Source organism: Salmo salar, chromosome ssa25, assembly GCF_905237065.1.
Source record: "Salmo salar chromosome ssa25, Ssal_v3.1, whole genome shotgun sequence".
Taxonomy (NCBI): Eukaryota; Metazoa; Chordata; class Actinopteri; order Salmoniformes; family Salmonidae; genus Salmo; species Salmo salar.
The window spans coordinates 47,498,151-47,514,126 of NC_059466.1; the positions used below are offsets into that span (position 1 = coordinate 47,498,151).

The window sequence follows — 15,976 nt, forward strand, 5'->3', positions numbered from 1 at the left end:
TGCTAAACCTATTAAGTATTACCAGCGCTGCAAAAATGTACCGTAATGAAATAACTTTGTAAATTACAGCTTTTCTTTATGTTTGGGTGAAGATGAAACTGCACTATTTATGACCGAAGAATAAATCAACCATCTCTGAGGCTAGATATGGACTGATTCTAGAGAACAAATCAACCATCTCTGAGGCTAAATATGGACTGATTCTAGAGAACAAATCAACCATCTTGTTATAGTGTGGACACTATATAAATAATGACATGGTTATTATTGGCATTGACCGTGACCTTTCCCTTTTGATGATGTCATCACTAAGAGTGAGTTCTGTGCAAGGTGATTCTACCACCGGTTGAGTGGGCTATATAGTTCTGCTGTATTTGTACCGTTTGTACCTGGCAATACACCTTTAGGTTTGGGTTGAAAGTAAAGGAAAGTAATATCGAAATGCGTGTGGGCATTTCTTGTCAAGTTACTACACCTTTTTGGCGACGAGGATAAAACTTTATCAACTTGTACAGGGCGAGGTGCTAGCTAGCTAAGAACAGTGGAGGCAGTCAGTTAGCTAGTTAGCTTAATGAGCGACGGAGAGCAGGTGCCACTGGACGGAAACGCCGACGGGGACAATCAGCAGCAAGTGCAAATCGCTAACGAGGATCAAGGACAAGTTGGCATTATAATGGCAATGTTTGGGACTATCACTGAGTTTGTGGATGAGAACGAGGACTGGACGGAATATGTGGAAAGGTTGGGACACTTTTTCTTGGCAAATGGAATCATAGATGAGGATAAACAGCGCTCTATTCTCTTGAGTGTGTGTGGGGCTAAAACCTACAAGCTAATGAGGAATTTGGCTACACCACGGAGACCGGGAGAAATTCCTTTTGGGGATCTAGTTGCTCTCGTTCAGACTCACCACAATCCAAAGCCGTCAGTGATTGTCCAGAGGTTCAAGTTTAACTGCCATTTTCAGAAAACAGGTCAGTCTGTTGCTAACTTTGTTGCTGAATTACGTGAACTCTCTGAACATTGTGAGTTTGGGGCTATGTTAGAGGACATGCTCCGTGACAGATTAGTCTGTGGCATTAATGAGGACAGCATACAGCGCCGGTTGCTGGGGGAAGCCACACTGACTTTCAAGAGAGAGTTGGAACTATCTCAAGGGATGGAGATGGCCGCTAGTAATGTGAAAAATATTCAAAAGGCCAACAGTGAAAGTTGTGCAGTGCATCAGGTGACAAAAGAGGTGGCAGGAAAAAGGGGAAAAGCAGTGGAATGTTTCAGATGTGGAGGGACACATTATGGTAACAACTGTAAGTTCATGGAGACTGTCTGTCACAATTGCAACAAAAAGGGACATTTAGAAAAAAAATGCAGGGGTCCTAGGAGCAAGCCAGAGGGTGGGCGGACTGGGCTGGGAAGTTCACAGCACCAAAGCCTCAGTCAGCAGCGCACCACCTAGAGAGCACAGAGGAGGAGGAAGAGCATTGTTCCTACAACATGTTTAATGTGAGGGAGCCGCGCGCAGAGCCTATCTATGCTACAGTGGAGGTAGATGGAAAGCAAATGAGGATGGAGGTTGACACGGGGGCCTCTGCCACTGTCATAAGTGAGGAGAACTACAAACAAAAATGGGGCTCAAGACAGGTTTCTGCCGTCACACCGGCAGGGATCAGACTGCGTACGTACACCGGGGAGACCATACCATTGCTGGGGGCTCTAGAGGTGGACATTGCATACAACAGCCAGGCAGCAAGAGCACGGCTCCTGGTGGTGAAAGGGAATGGGCCTAGTTTACTAGGGCGTGACTGGCTAAACAAAATACAACTGAGCTGGGGTGAGATAAAACACACCCGAGTGACTGAGGATGTCATTCAAAAGTACCCAGAGATTTTCAAAGATGAACTGGGCACACTGCAGGGCACTGCAGTTAAGCTGTTTGTGGATCCTCAGGCCGAGCCTCGCTTTTTCAAGCCCAGAACAGTGCCTTACGCCATGAAAAAGAAAGTGGAAGATGAGTTGGAGCGGCTGCAGGAAGCAAACATCATTACTCCCGTTCAGTTCTCCCGCTGGGCAGCTCCTATTGTTCCCGTTCTGAAAAGTGACGGCACGGTGCGTATATGTGGGGACTACAAACTCACCATCAACAGGGCCTCTAAGCTGGACGCTTACCCGCTGCCACGGGTGGAGGACTTGTTCGCGACACTGGCAGGAGGCAAGACGTTCTCAAAGCTTGACATGAGTCACGCCTACCAACAGCTCCTCCTGGACGAGGACTCAAAAGAGTATGTCACAGTGAACACGCACAAAGGCTTGTTCAGGTACAACCGCTTGGTTTTCGGAGTGGCGTCCAGCCCAGCCATTTTCCAGAGGACAATGGACAATCTGCTGCAGGGGATCCCTCATGTACCAGTGTACCTGGATGACATCCTGGTTACAGGGGAGACGGAGGAGGAGCACCTCCACCATCTGGACCAGGTGTTAAAGAGATTCTCTGAGGCAGGGCTGCGCCTGAAGTGTAGCAAGTGCACATTCCAAGCACAGAGTGTGACATACCTAGGTCACAAGATCACAGCGCAGGGTCTGTGTCCTGTGGAGGACAAAGTCAGGGCATCAAGGATGCTCCAAACCCCAAGAATGGGTCAGAGCTCAGGTCGTTCCTGGGCATGGTGAACTACTATGGTAAGTTCCTCCCGGAGCTGTCAACAGTGTTGGCTCCACTTTATCAGTTGCTCCACAAAGACTGTAAATGGAAGTGGGGGCCAGCACAAGAGAAAGCTTTCAAGGAAGTGAAAGCACTACTACAATCAGCACAACTTCTGGTTCATTTTGACCAAGACAAAGAGATCATCCTGTCATGTGACGCCTCACCCTATGGCGTCGGGGCAGTACTCTCTCATCAGATGGAGGACGGGTCAGAGAGACCCATTGGATTCGCATCACGTACGCTGACGAGTGCTGAGAAGGGTTATTCACAGTTAGACAAGGAAGGTCTGGCCATAGTCTTTGCTTTGAAACGCTTCCATCAGTACCTCTACGGTCGTCATTTCACCATATGCACTGACCACAAACCACTGATGAGCCTTTTTAGTGAAGCAAGATGCATTCCGCCCATGGCTTCAGCAAGGTTACAGCGCTGGGCCCTGACACTGTCAGCTTACCAGTACACGATAGTGTATAGAGCGGGGAAGGAAAATGCAAATGCAGACGCGCTCAGCCGTCTCCCGCTACCAGAGATGCCTGCCACAACTGTGGTGCCTCCCGAGACAATTTTCCTAATGGAGAGATTGTCAAACTCACCTGTGAATGCCAAACAGATCAAACAGTGGACAGACCGGGATCCTATCCTGTCCCAAGTGAAAGGATTCCTGATGCAGGGTTGGCCTCCTGTCATAGAGGATGATGGACTAAGACCTTATGCAAAGCGCAAAACTGAGCTGAGTGTGCAGGATGGATACATACTCTGGGGGTCCAGAGTGGTTGTTCCACCCCCTGGCCGGGCACAAGTCATGGATGAGGTCCATGAGGCTCACCCGGGTGCCTCCCGGATGAAAAGTTTAGCCAGATCTTACATCTGGTGGCCTAACATGGATCAGGAGGTAGAAGACAAAGTTAAATCATGTTCTGAGTGCCAGATCAACCAGAAGATGGCGCCGCCCGCGCCACTACATCTGTGGGAGTGGCCTGACCGCCCATGGTCCAGGTTGCATATAGATTTTGCAGGCCCTTTCATGGGTCACATGTTCCTTGTCATGGTGGACGCACACTCCAAGTGGCTGGAGGCGCACATCATGAGCAACATCACAGCGACCACAACCATCGAAAAGCTTCGGCAGGTGTTTTCAACCCATGGTCTGCCGGACTCTCTGGTGTCCGACAACGCAACAACGTTTACCGGTGACTTGTTCCAAGAATTCATGCGGAGAAACGGGATCCGCCATGTCCGCAGCGCCCCGTTTCACCCGGCCTCAAATGGCTTAGCGGAGCGGGCTGTGCAGACACTGAAAGAGGGGCTCAAAAGGATGACTGCGGGAACCATCACAACTAAGCTCTCTCGGTTCTTGTTCCAATACCGCATCACGCCACAAACAACAACAGGACAGGCTCCAGCGGTGATGTTAATGGGCAGAAAGCCAAAAGCTCACCTGGATCTACTGCGTCCGAACATCAGAGCACGAGTGGAACGGAAGCAGGAGAAACAAAAAGAGAGACATGACCACCACGCAAGGGAGAGACAGTTAAAACCCAATGACACTGTCTACATCCGCAACTTCACAAGCAGCCAACGCTGGTTGCCAGGTGTCATTCTGAGTCAGAGTGGTCCCGTCTCCTTTGTGGTCAAACTGACTGATGGGCGAGTCATGCGCAGACACCAGGACCATCTCCGCCTGCGCTATGACAAAGACAAGACCATGTTTTCAGACGGAACAGCTGTGGGTGGTAGTATACAAGTTGAAACCCCACAGGAAACAGCATCTGAGGAACAGGGGCATTCAGTGGTTCCAGCAGAGGGTGATGGACATTCTCTCACAAACACCCAACCTGCTCCTGTGCCCTCAGACCCAGCTCCACTGGGACACGCCTTACCTGTGTCTCGTAGCACGCCAGGAGTACTGCGCAGATCACAGCGTAGTCACAAGCCTCCTGAAAGACTAACTCTGTAGTTGAGACTGAGAGACTTGTGGTGTTAGTGTTTGTTTAGAGCAGCAGACCTAGTTGAAAAGAAATAAGGACTGTCATTTTGTTGTTGTTGTTGTTTTGTTTACATTTACGTAACACCAGCAGAAGTTCTACAGTGTGGTGTAGTAAAGAAAAGAAAACACTGATGTGGTTTACTTGTTAACCTTATGTTTTCCTTACAGGGGGGATTTAAATTGAGGGGGGAGAAGTGTTATAGTGTGGACACTATATAAATAATGACATGGTTATTATTGGCATTGACCGTGACCTTTCCCTTTTGATGATGTCATCACTAAGAGTGAGTTCTGTGCAATGTGATTCTACCACCGGTTGAGTGGGCTATATAGTTCTGCTGTATTTGTACCGTTTGTACCTGGCAATACACCTTTAGGTTTGGGTTGAAAGTAAAGGAAAGTCATATCGAAATGCGTGTGGGCATTCCTTGTCAAGTTACTACACATCTCTGAGGCTAAATATGGACTGATTCTAGAGAACAAATCAACCATCTCTGAGGCTAGATATGGACTGATTCTAGAGAACAAATCAACCATCTCTGAGGCTAGATATGAACCGATTCTAGAGAACAAATCAACCATCTCTGAGACTAGATATGGACTGATTCTAGAGAACAAATCAACCATCTCTGAGGCTAGATATGAACTGATTCTAGAGAACAAATCAACCATCTCTGAGACTAGGTATGGACTGATTCTAGAGCAGTGACTGCAGGACCCAGAAAGCCACCTCCATTCCAAAGAGGGTTGGGGAAAAAATCCCACAGCGTGTTCCTGTTATTGGACAGTTGATCTTGCCAGAGAAGCATTTAAATTCATAACTTCATCTAATATGGTTTCTCTCGCTCACACTCAACCTTAACCTCATTCTCTCTGTCTCCCTCCCTCGGTCTCTCTTCCTCTCCCTCCCCCTCTGCCTCCCTCGGTCTCCATCTCCCTCCGCGTGTCTCTCTCCCACTCCGTCACCCTCCCTTGGTCTCTCTCCCTCTACCACTACCCTGTCTGTACTGCAGTGAACACTCTGTCAACCTCCCTCGGTCTCTCTCCCCCTCTCTCTCCTCCTCTACCCTGTCTGTACCGCAGTGAACACTCTGTCAACCTCCCTCGGTCTCTCTCCCCCTCTCTCTCCTCCTCTACCCTGTCTGTACAACAGTGAACACTGTCACTCTCCCTTGGTCTCTCTCCCTCCTACTCTACCCTGTCTGTACCGCAGTGAACGCTCTGTCAACCTCCCTCGGTCTCTCTCCCCCTCTCCCTCCTCCTCTACCCTGTCTGTACAGCAGTGAACACTGTCAACCTCCCTCGGTTTCTCTCCCCCTCTCCCTCCCCCTCTACCCTGTCTGTACTGCAGTGAACACTCCGTCTCCCTGCTTGCTCCGTGCTCTGCCTGGACAGGATCAAGAGGTAATGGCTGTAGCTACATGGCCCACAGATTAGGACAGATTTATTCCAGCATCGCTGACCGTGTCCTGGGCCAAAGGATCGCCGTCGCCCCCCAAGAGTGCTGTCCTCGAGATCGACAAGGACGAAGAGGGGAACGAGGGGAATCAGCCAGCAGGTCCTGGGTGACGGGAGGCCATGCATGCTGTAGGTTACACAGAGAACAGACTCCCCTTTAAACATCTTCCTGCTCTACACCACAGTCCCCTAGCCTCACTCTGAAGACATGCTCCGTCCTCACATACACACACACACACCGTTTCTCTCATCCATATGTATTACAGCACAGCTCTCCACTGAACAGCTCCATGGGGCCGGGGTTGTTGTGTCTCAGACTGACACTGAAAGGAGATTTAATGGCCGTCGTGTTTATGGCAAGACCTTTATAAGATAATACCATATTGTGTGTTTTTCCCCGAAGCTGAAGCTGAGTTAGACATGTCAGATAAGTTCCTGAGGTAGCCCATAAATCAGTGTAGCTTAGTCCCATAGCTACCCATAGACTCCTGTAATACGCTCATCCAAATTGTTAACAGATCGAGTGGCGGCTTGTCTCAGTCAGAGCCCATCCCAATATCCATCGTCTCCAGTCCCCATCGTCTCCAGTCCCCATCGTCTCCAGTCCCCATAGTCTCCAGTCCCCATCGTCTCCAGTCCCCATAGTCTCCAGTCCCCATCGTCTCCAGTCCCCATCGCCTCCAGTCCCCATCGTCTCCAGTATCATTTACATTTAAGTCATTTAGCAGATGCTCTTATCCAGAGCGACTTACAAATTGGTCTCCATCGTCTCCAGTCCCCATCGTCTCCAGTCCCCATCGTCTCCAGTCCTCATAGTCTCCAGTCCCCATAGTCTCCAGTCCCCATCGTCTCCAGTCCCCATAGTCTCCAGTCCCCATAGTCTCCAGTCCCCATAGTCTCCAGTATCCATACTCTCCAGTATCCATACTCTCCAGTATCCATACTCTCCAGTATACATACTCTCCAGTATCCATACTCTCCAGTCCCAGTAATAACGCTGTAATACCTCTCTGTCCCTCTGACATTCACCAACACTGTCGTCCCCGATTGTTAACACATCCCATAGCAAGCCTCTCTAAAGGTAACCCTAGCTAACAGACTCTGTTCCACTCACTCCCCCCTCCGCCCTCTCTCTCTTGTGTTGTTATCAGCTGATATGAGTGAGCTTGGCTGGGGAGAGAGGGGAAGAGACACTGGGTAACATGATTTAGGTTCACATACTCTGTCTGAAGGCTCCCAGGACCCCATGCAAGGCAACAGATGGTAAACTCTGTGTGACTCAGCCACTGGCTGGCGAACCATGGGGCTCTACTGCCATCTGCTGGTAGGGGCCACTGGTGGAGGACTGTGAAATGATATTCAAAAACAAGCAACTGAATAACGGTGCTAATGAGTCAAATAAAGATACTTAGTTTACTTGATCTCAAGGCTACATAGTCTACACTGAAAATATATTCTAATGTTGGCTGTATCAGTAAAACTCTATGTAACACCAGGTAACTTTCAACTCATCCCAACGGGACAATGGCTCCAGAATTACACTTATTTAAAAGAACATCATTTAATACAAAGTAGATAAATGGCCAAACACTATGGTAAACAAAGAAATTGTTGGATTTGGTGCTAGTCAGTGGCAAGTCTTCCCAGATCCCACTAACTGTGCCGGGCCTATTTCTGACAACAGAACTGCCACAAACCTATTCATCACTTCTGTGGAGAAAAAATGTCTCTCCTCATACAAAAGGATGATGAAGAATTTCATCAAATTTTAAGATGGATTATGAAGGTATAAATGCATAACAAATGAACCATGCAGGGAGCTTCAGGACTGCCAGACCTGCTCAATTAATCACTGCCTTAACCAGGCAGCGGGCAGCGTCTAGTCGGGTCTGAAACCGCAGAGAGAGAGAGACAGAGACAGAGACAGAGAGAGAGAGAGAGACAGAGACCGAGACAGAGACAGAGAGAGAGACAGAGAGACAGAGAGACAGAGAGAGACTGTCAACACAACCCCAGGAGGTAGCAGACAAGACAACACAACCAAGATACAGAGTTGCTCAAAAGCGTCCATCTCACCAGGCTATCACCTGGGTTCTAAATGGGTTCTTCAGCTGTCCCCATAGGAGAACCCATTTAGGTTCCCAATATAACCGTTATTTTATTACAAGTAGAACTATTTGGGGTTTCATGTAGAACTCTCTGTGGAAAGGTTTCTACCTGGAACCGTGGTCCGAGCAGTGGGTGAAGTGCCACAAGTAGCCTTAATATCCACTAAACACGTTGTTAGTATGCCCAGTGATGTCAGCGTCCAGCGAGTCACAATGGATAACAGCACGTCTTCAAACTGCTGCTGTGCAGCCATGGGAAGAGCCTAACGTCAGAGCTTTAGACCCTCTAACAGAGGAGGGAGGGGGACTGGAGGGGCTCCGAAGGCACAACTGTTGTGGTCTTGAGCAGAAGGGCTCTTTAGAGAGTCAGAGAGGTGGGGAGCAGAGTGCAATGCTGCACACACACATATACACACATGCATACACATGCGAGCGTGCACTCTGTCTCCCTCTTTTCCCTCCCTCTGTCTTTCCCCCTCTTCCCTCCCTCTCTCTGTGTCTCTTCCACCTACCTATCTCTGTCTCCCCCTACCTCCCTCCCTCCCCCTCCCTCTCCTCTCTCTGTCTCCTCCTCTTCTCTCTGTCTATATATCGCTCTGTCTCCCCCTCCCTCGTCTATATATCTCTCTGTCTCCTCCTACCTCTCTCCCTCTCCCCCTCTCCCCCTCTCCCCCTCCCATCTCTGTCTCCTCCTCTTCTCTGTCTATATATCTCTCTGTCCCTCCCTCCCTCCCTCCCTCCCTCCCTCCCTCCCTCCCTCCCTCCCTCCCTCCCTCCCTCCCTCCCTCCCTCCCTCTCTGTCCCCCCCAATTCTCTCTGTCTATATATCTCTCTGTCTCCCTCTTCTCCATCCCTCTCTCTCTCTCCCTCTCCCCCTCCCATCTCTGTCTCCTCCTCTTCTGTCTATATATCTCTCTGTCTCCCCCTCCCTCCCTCCCTCCCTCTCTCTCTGTCTCCCCCTATTCTCTCTGTCTATATATCTCTCTGTCTCCCTCTTCTCCATCCCTCTCTCTCTCCCCCTCCTTTTCTCTGTCTCCCCCTCCTCCCTCCCTCTCTCTCTGTCTCCTCCTCCTGTGTTGATCCACATCCAGAACCCGTTTGTTGTTATTGTCTCAGAACCCCTTGTTTGTTGTTATTGTCTCAGAACCCCTTGTTTGTTGTTATTGTCTCAGAACCCCTTGTTTGTTGTTATTGTCTCAGAACCCCTTGTTTGTTGTTATTGTCTCAGAACCCCTGTTTGTTGTTATTGTCTCAGAACCCCTTGTTTGTTGTTATTGTCTCAGAACCCCTTGTTTGTTGTTATTGTCTCAGAACCCCTTGTTTGTTGTTATTGTCTCAGAACCCCTTGTTTGTTGTTATTGTCTCAGACCCCCGTTTGTTGTTATTGTCTCAGATCCCCCGCGTTATCGTGACAACCTTAACACTGGTTCCTGTCATCTGAGAACAATCACTCGGTGTCACCGCAGGGCTTTCATAGCACCACCTTCCTTAACTCACTGTCCAGGAAACTATTATTTTCTCTAATCGCTGAGCTGTCTTAACTCTAGTCTACACTAGCTTCCTGAGTTTGTTTTCACCTCTCCCTTTATTGAAGGAAAAAAAATGGAGAAACGACAAAGTAAGGCTTCTTAAAATCTCTTATTGGCTGGGCGTCTCTCTCCAGTGAGGGGGCTAAGATTCTAGACAGAGTGATGGAACTGGGAGCTGACCCTGAGGGATTGAGGGGATAAATAATCTATGTGGAAAGAGAGAGAGAGAGAGAGAGAGAGGGGGATAAAGGATGTGTGTGGGGGTTGGTGTGTGTGTGTGTGTGTGTGTGTGTGTGTGTGTGTGTGTGTGTGTGTGTGTGTGTGTGTGTGTGTGTGTGTGTGTGTGTGTGTGTGTGTGTGTGTGTGTGTGTGTGTGTGTGTGTGTGTGTGTGTGTGTGTGTGTGTTCATTCCTCAGCACTGGAAAGGACAGTGTGTCAGTGGCTCTTCATTTTGCTGAAGAAACCAGGTGACACTTTCTCAATGTGGTTCAGAATCTGACAAACAATGTAGTTTGTTGTTTCAGATGTAACTGGTTTCAGGGGAACACTAAACATATCCCCTCCTTATGACCAGGACTACAGTCCACAACTAGATCAAATCAGCATGTGGCCTGGCAGGCATCTCTAGCCACTGTTTGTTTTCACTGCATTTCCTTCCTGTGGCGAATTTATCATCTTCCTGGATCCTGGCTCAAGGTCACTCCCCCCTCCCCTCCTCTCCTCTATATCTATGCCAGCAGAGCAGTAGAGCTGGGAGTCTTGGCAGCAAAGCCACAATCGATATCCCTGAGCGCTAGATGCTAGTTTCCTAATATCAGCCAAACACCACCTGCCAAAATAGTTATGCTGTATTTAAGGCAGAAGCTGAAAGGGATACTTTGGGATTTTAGCAATGAAGCCCTGTATCTACTTCCCCAGAGTCAGATGAACTTGCGGATATAATTTTTATGTCTCTGTGTCCAGTATGAAGGAAGTTAAGAGGTAGTTTTGTGAGCCAATGCTAACTAGCATTAGCGCAATGACTGGAAGTCTATGGCTATCTACTAGCATGCTAGTATCCCTTTCAAGAATAAAAGACAGGAGATGGGAGAGACAGGGTTCTTTGCAGAGCTCAGATATCGATTGAGAGTTTGTGGCTTTGTGTTTCAACAGAGTTGAACAAGATTTGTGAGCCAAACAGTGATATTTAATAACGTTGATCAACTCCGAGTAGTGATGGTTGCTACAGGTGTAAGCCTGAATATACACTACCTATTGGACACAGACTGTTGTCAGCCTCCCAACACTAGGCGCAAATGGGAAGATATATATTCAGGAATACACTGTGATAATCTCTGACAAGCGTTGGTTTTCCCTCGCGGCGAGTGCTTGATGAGCGTCGGCGTGTGTAGGAGACGTATTGATAGTTTGACCTTCTGACTTGATACACTGCTTCGGGTACCTCATCCTTCTGCTCACACAAAAGGAGTGGCAGGCAGAGAACGTTCCTTTGTGTCCCTGTCAAGCAAAAGATCAAGGCATAGGGGACAGAGCTGGGGGTTGGGGGTGATAGTTGTTAACATGCAAATGAATGTGGTTATGTGCCTTGTAGTGGCAGCGGAGGTCAGGATGCATGATAAATCAGTGTCAGTTTATGCACAATTAGCTCTTAGATTGTGGTGTGTGTTATTGTGAGTGGATAATCACCAGCTGGACTCTTTCCTTGTGCTACAATGTCACACCCGGCCTTGGAGTAGCCACGGGCCCCGGCCTCGGACTAGCCACGTGCCCCGGCCTCAGAGTAGCCACGGGCCCCGGCCTCGGAGTAGCCACGGGCCCCGGCCTCGGAGTAGCCACGGGCCCCGGCCTCGGAGTAGCCACGGGCCCCGGCCTCGGAGTAGCCACGGGCCCCGGGCCTTGGAGTAGTCTCGGGCCCCGGCCTTGGAGTAGCCATGGTACCCACTGCTTGCTGCATGTGTCTCACAATATAACCAGCCCTGTCCAGACCACATAAATATTAAAATAACACCGTCATCATAAAGAAGGAAAGAGAGAGAGAGAGAGAGAGAGAGAGAGAGAGAGAGAGAGAGAGAGAGAGAGAGAGAGAGAGAGAGAGAGAGAGAGAGAGAGAGAGAGAGAGAGAGAGAGAGATGGAGTTAGTGGTTGGGTTGTTTGGGGATAGTCCATTTTCTTTCATGATTTCTGTTTTATTTTGTTGATAGAAACCCTGGGGAGGTAAACGCCATCATGGACCTGCTATGGATGTCTGCTGAGGATGATTGATTGATTGGTCTGGCATTTGATCTTGGGGGGATAGACTCATGAGAGAGGAGAGCCAGAGAGGGCCTCCCTCTGTCCCCTCATCCCTCCCTCCCTCCCTCCGTCCTCTCATCCCTCTCTCCCTCCCTACTACTTCTCTCCATGCTCTCAATCCTCCTTCCCTCCATCCTCTCATCCCTCCCTCCCTACTACTTCTCTCCATGCTCTCATCCCTCCCTCCCTCCCTACAACTTCTCTTCATGCTCTCATCCCTCCCTCCCTACTACTTCTCTCCATGCTCTCATCCCTCCCTCCCTCCCTCCCTCCAACTTCTCTTCATGCTCTCATCCCTCCCTCTCTCCAACCCTACTTCGCTCATTCAAAAAACTTTGAATGAGTAGGTGTGTCCAAACTTTTGACTGGTACTGTAAATGGCCAGTGGTCGTTCTGGGGGGTCATAATGGTCGTTCTGGGGGGTCATAATGTATCCTGTCCTCGCTGGTAATTCCTGTTGGAATGTGATTTAGGGATCATCATTCTCTTCACTCTGAAAAAAAACACAGAGGACACACTCTCATTTACTAAGTAGTCACGCTAAGGTCGCACAGAGCAACTCTTCTCCCTTTATATCAGCCCGGCGCTGAGGCAACTGATTCACACACAGGAACATGACGTACAAAGTGTTACATACTAAACCTACCTTGTTGGTGATAAATGAAACAGTAGAGAGTGATAGGATTTCTCTGAATTAGCTGATGCAGTTCAGCATCAATCACTGCAGCAAGTAGAACTCACGGGGTTAGGAGACTAGTGGGTGGATAGGTAGGGGTGAGGAGGACTAAGTCAAATCAAATTGTATTGGCCACATACACATGGTTAGCAGATGTTATTTGTCACATACACATGGTTAGCAGATGTTATTTGTCACATACACATGGTTAGCAGATGTTAATGCGAGTGTAGCGAAATGCTTGTGCTTCTAGTTCCGACCGTGCAGTAATATCTAACAAGTAATCTAACAATTTCACAACTACTACCTTATACACACAAGTGTAAAGGAATGAAAAAGAAAATGTACATAGAAATATATGGATGAGCGATGGCCGAATGGCATAGGCAAGATGCAGTAGATGGTATAGAGTACAGTATATACATATGAGATGAGTAATGTAGGGTATGTAAACATTATATAAAGTGGCATTGTTTAAGTGACTAGTGATACGTTTATTACATCTAAATGTTAATTATAAAAGAGTGAGACTAGATGGGAGAGAGATGTTGCCAAGGTCAACCAGCTGGACAGTCAACATCGCCTCTTAGTGGATTTAAAAGGCAGAAATGCAAACAAAGTGATTTGAGAAAGAGAACAATGCTTTCTTGGTCTGAAACTAGGGTTTGTGAAATTCCAATAACTTTCAAAAATTTCGCAGGGTTTTCCAGAAATCCTGTTCGAAGGATTCCCGGATCTCCTGCGTATGCCCTCCTTGTTCCCTTTTTTCTAGGAATCATCCAACTGGGAATTCTGTGAAACTCTGGTAACAATGGGAAAGTTACCTGAAACCCAGTAAGCATTGTCAGATCTCTGAGTACGTAGCAATGTTGAATTTAGTTCATGTTTGACTTCAATTGATTGCAATGGAAAAAGTAAGGGCAGCACTGGATGTTCATTCACCAAACACATTTTTTTTGGGGGGGAAACACTGCTGGGTAGTAGTAGCCTGTAACATCTCAGCCATGCTCACACAGGTTAGTTGTTATTGGCATAATATAGGAACAAGTCATCGGGTGAGTTTAATTTATTTTCGAATTGCGAGAGGGCTTTCAACTAAACAAGTAAAAGAGCTTGCTAGCTAATTAGCCAATGTTATGACTTGCTATCCAGGATCCTTGCCTCTGGCCTGCTGCATTCTGAGTGTAACAGAGATCTGTAAATAATGACGAGACGCTCATGTCTCCGCCTGGTCTCCGCCATAACAAATGGGAGTCGTCCCAATGGCTGGAAGGCAGGCGACAAGCTTAGGTCCAAAATAAACCCTTTGAAACACATTGGTCTTATTCTGGACAGATATTGGAGAGTGAAACCTCTCGCTTCGCCTCTTCCTCCCTGAATGAGAGCCACAATAGACCTTTCTATTTCTGGAATATATGCCAGAAACGAAAAAAAGTCTGTGTACAAGTCAGAACGTTGAATAAACTATAAAGTCCACTTGGATGGTCCTTCTACTGTTGGAATTTTTTTTTTTTTAAGTGAACGTGGTTATGTGCATGACTCCCACTGCATGTTTCTTCACCTGTGTTTGAACACCTGAGTCATTTTCACACACTGCTGAGAGAGAGAGAGAGAGAGAGAGAGAGAGAGACTGAATGGAGAGACTGTACTGCCAAAAAAGGTCATCATAGCCATGTCATTGTTTACCTGCTAGCTACAACACCTCACCCATCAAAATTATACAATAGGAGTCCAATATGTTCTGAGGGAGACCGAGGCTATGGCTGAAGCCAGGGACTGGATTCTGGACTGCATCCCAGCAAGGTGCTCAAAACCTGGCTTCATTCCAGCAAGCCTCCCTGCTCCCCCAAAGGAAGTTCCAGAGGCCTGCTGTTCCCATTCAGTTAGCTGGAGCCCCACCTGGCTAGTTCAGTGTACAGGGGCCACTTTCAGGTCTTCCAGCACAGTGTGGAGCAGACGCGGCGCCATGATGAAGTGACTAAGAGGGCAGTTGACATTTTGGGGGTGGGTTCTTGCATTGGAATTGTATTGAATTCTGCTTATACCCCGCAATACCACAATAAACATAAAGTTCAAATTACCGAGACGCTGAGACCATTGATTGAGGGCTTTTGAAGGTCAGCGCAAGGCCATTTTTGTAATGAACATACAGTAGGCAACACGATAGATAGGCTGATTTTAATAGTTGAATTAACCTATGTGACTGCAGCCACACACATAGCTTACCATAATAATGCAAACTAAATGCTGAAAGTAGTAGCCTAGTCATTCATAAATGCAAACAAAAATAATGAATAGCAGTTTGGCTTAGAATGCCGACACATTTGTGAATACGAACAAGTGAAGGTGAACAGGACAAAACAGCGGTACCAAGCAGCACTAGTAAACACAATATCAGATCGATAAAGACATGACACAATCTGTATTCAGGCTAGTTACATTAACAGTAAACAAACGCAGAAAAAAAAGATGAATGGAGATCCAGACAACCAGAACACAGCCTACAGCCTACCACCGTGAGATACAGCCTACCACAGTGAGATACAGCCTACAGCCTACCACAGTGAGATACAGCCTACAGCCTACTACAGTGAGATACAGCCTACCACAGTGAGATACAGCCTACCACAGTGAGATACAGCCTACAGCCTACTACAGTGAGATACAGCCTACAGCCTACAGGCTACCACAGTGAGATACAGCCTACAGCCTACCACAGTGAGATACAGCCCACAGCCTACAGGCTACCACAGTGAGATACAGCCCACAGCCTACAGGCTACCACAGTGAGATACAGCCAACAGCAAACAGGCTACCAAAGTGAGATACAGCCTACAGTCTACCACAGTGAGATACAGCCCACAGCCTACCACAGTGAGATACAGCCCACAGCCTACTACAGTGAGATACAGCCTACAGCCTACTACAGTGAGATGCAGCCTACTACAGTGAGATGCAGCCTACAGCCTACTACAGTGAGATACAGCCTACTACAGTGAGATACAGCCTACAACATTGAGATGCAGCCAACAGCCTACTACAGTGAGATGCAGCCTACAGCCTACAGCCTACTACAGTGAGATACAGCCTACTACAGTGAGATATAGCCTACTACAGTGAGATGCAGCCTACTACAGTGAGATGCAGACTACTACAGTGAGAAACAACCTACAGCCTACTACAGTGAGATACAGCCTGCAGCCTACTACAGTGAGATGCAGCCTA

At 48.0% G+C, this 15,976-nt stretch overlaps 1 pseudogene; it reads left to right on the top strand.

Annotated features, from left to right (window-relative positions):
- The first annotated feature begins 1,377 nt into the window (after positions 1-1,377).
- LOC123730502 (uncharacterized protein K02A2.6-like) lies at positions 1,378-4,658 on the top strand (annotated as a pseudogene).
- Positions 4,659-15,976: the final 11,318 nt, after the last annotated feature.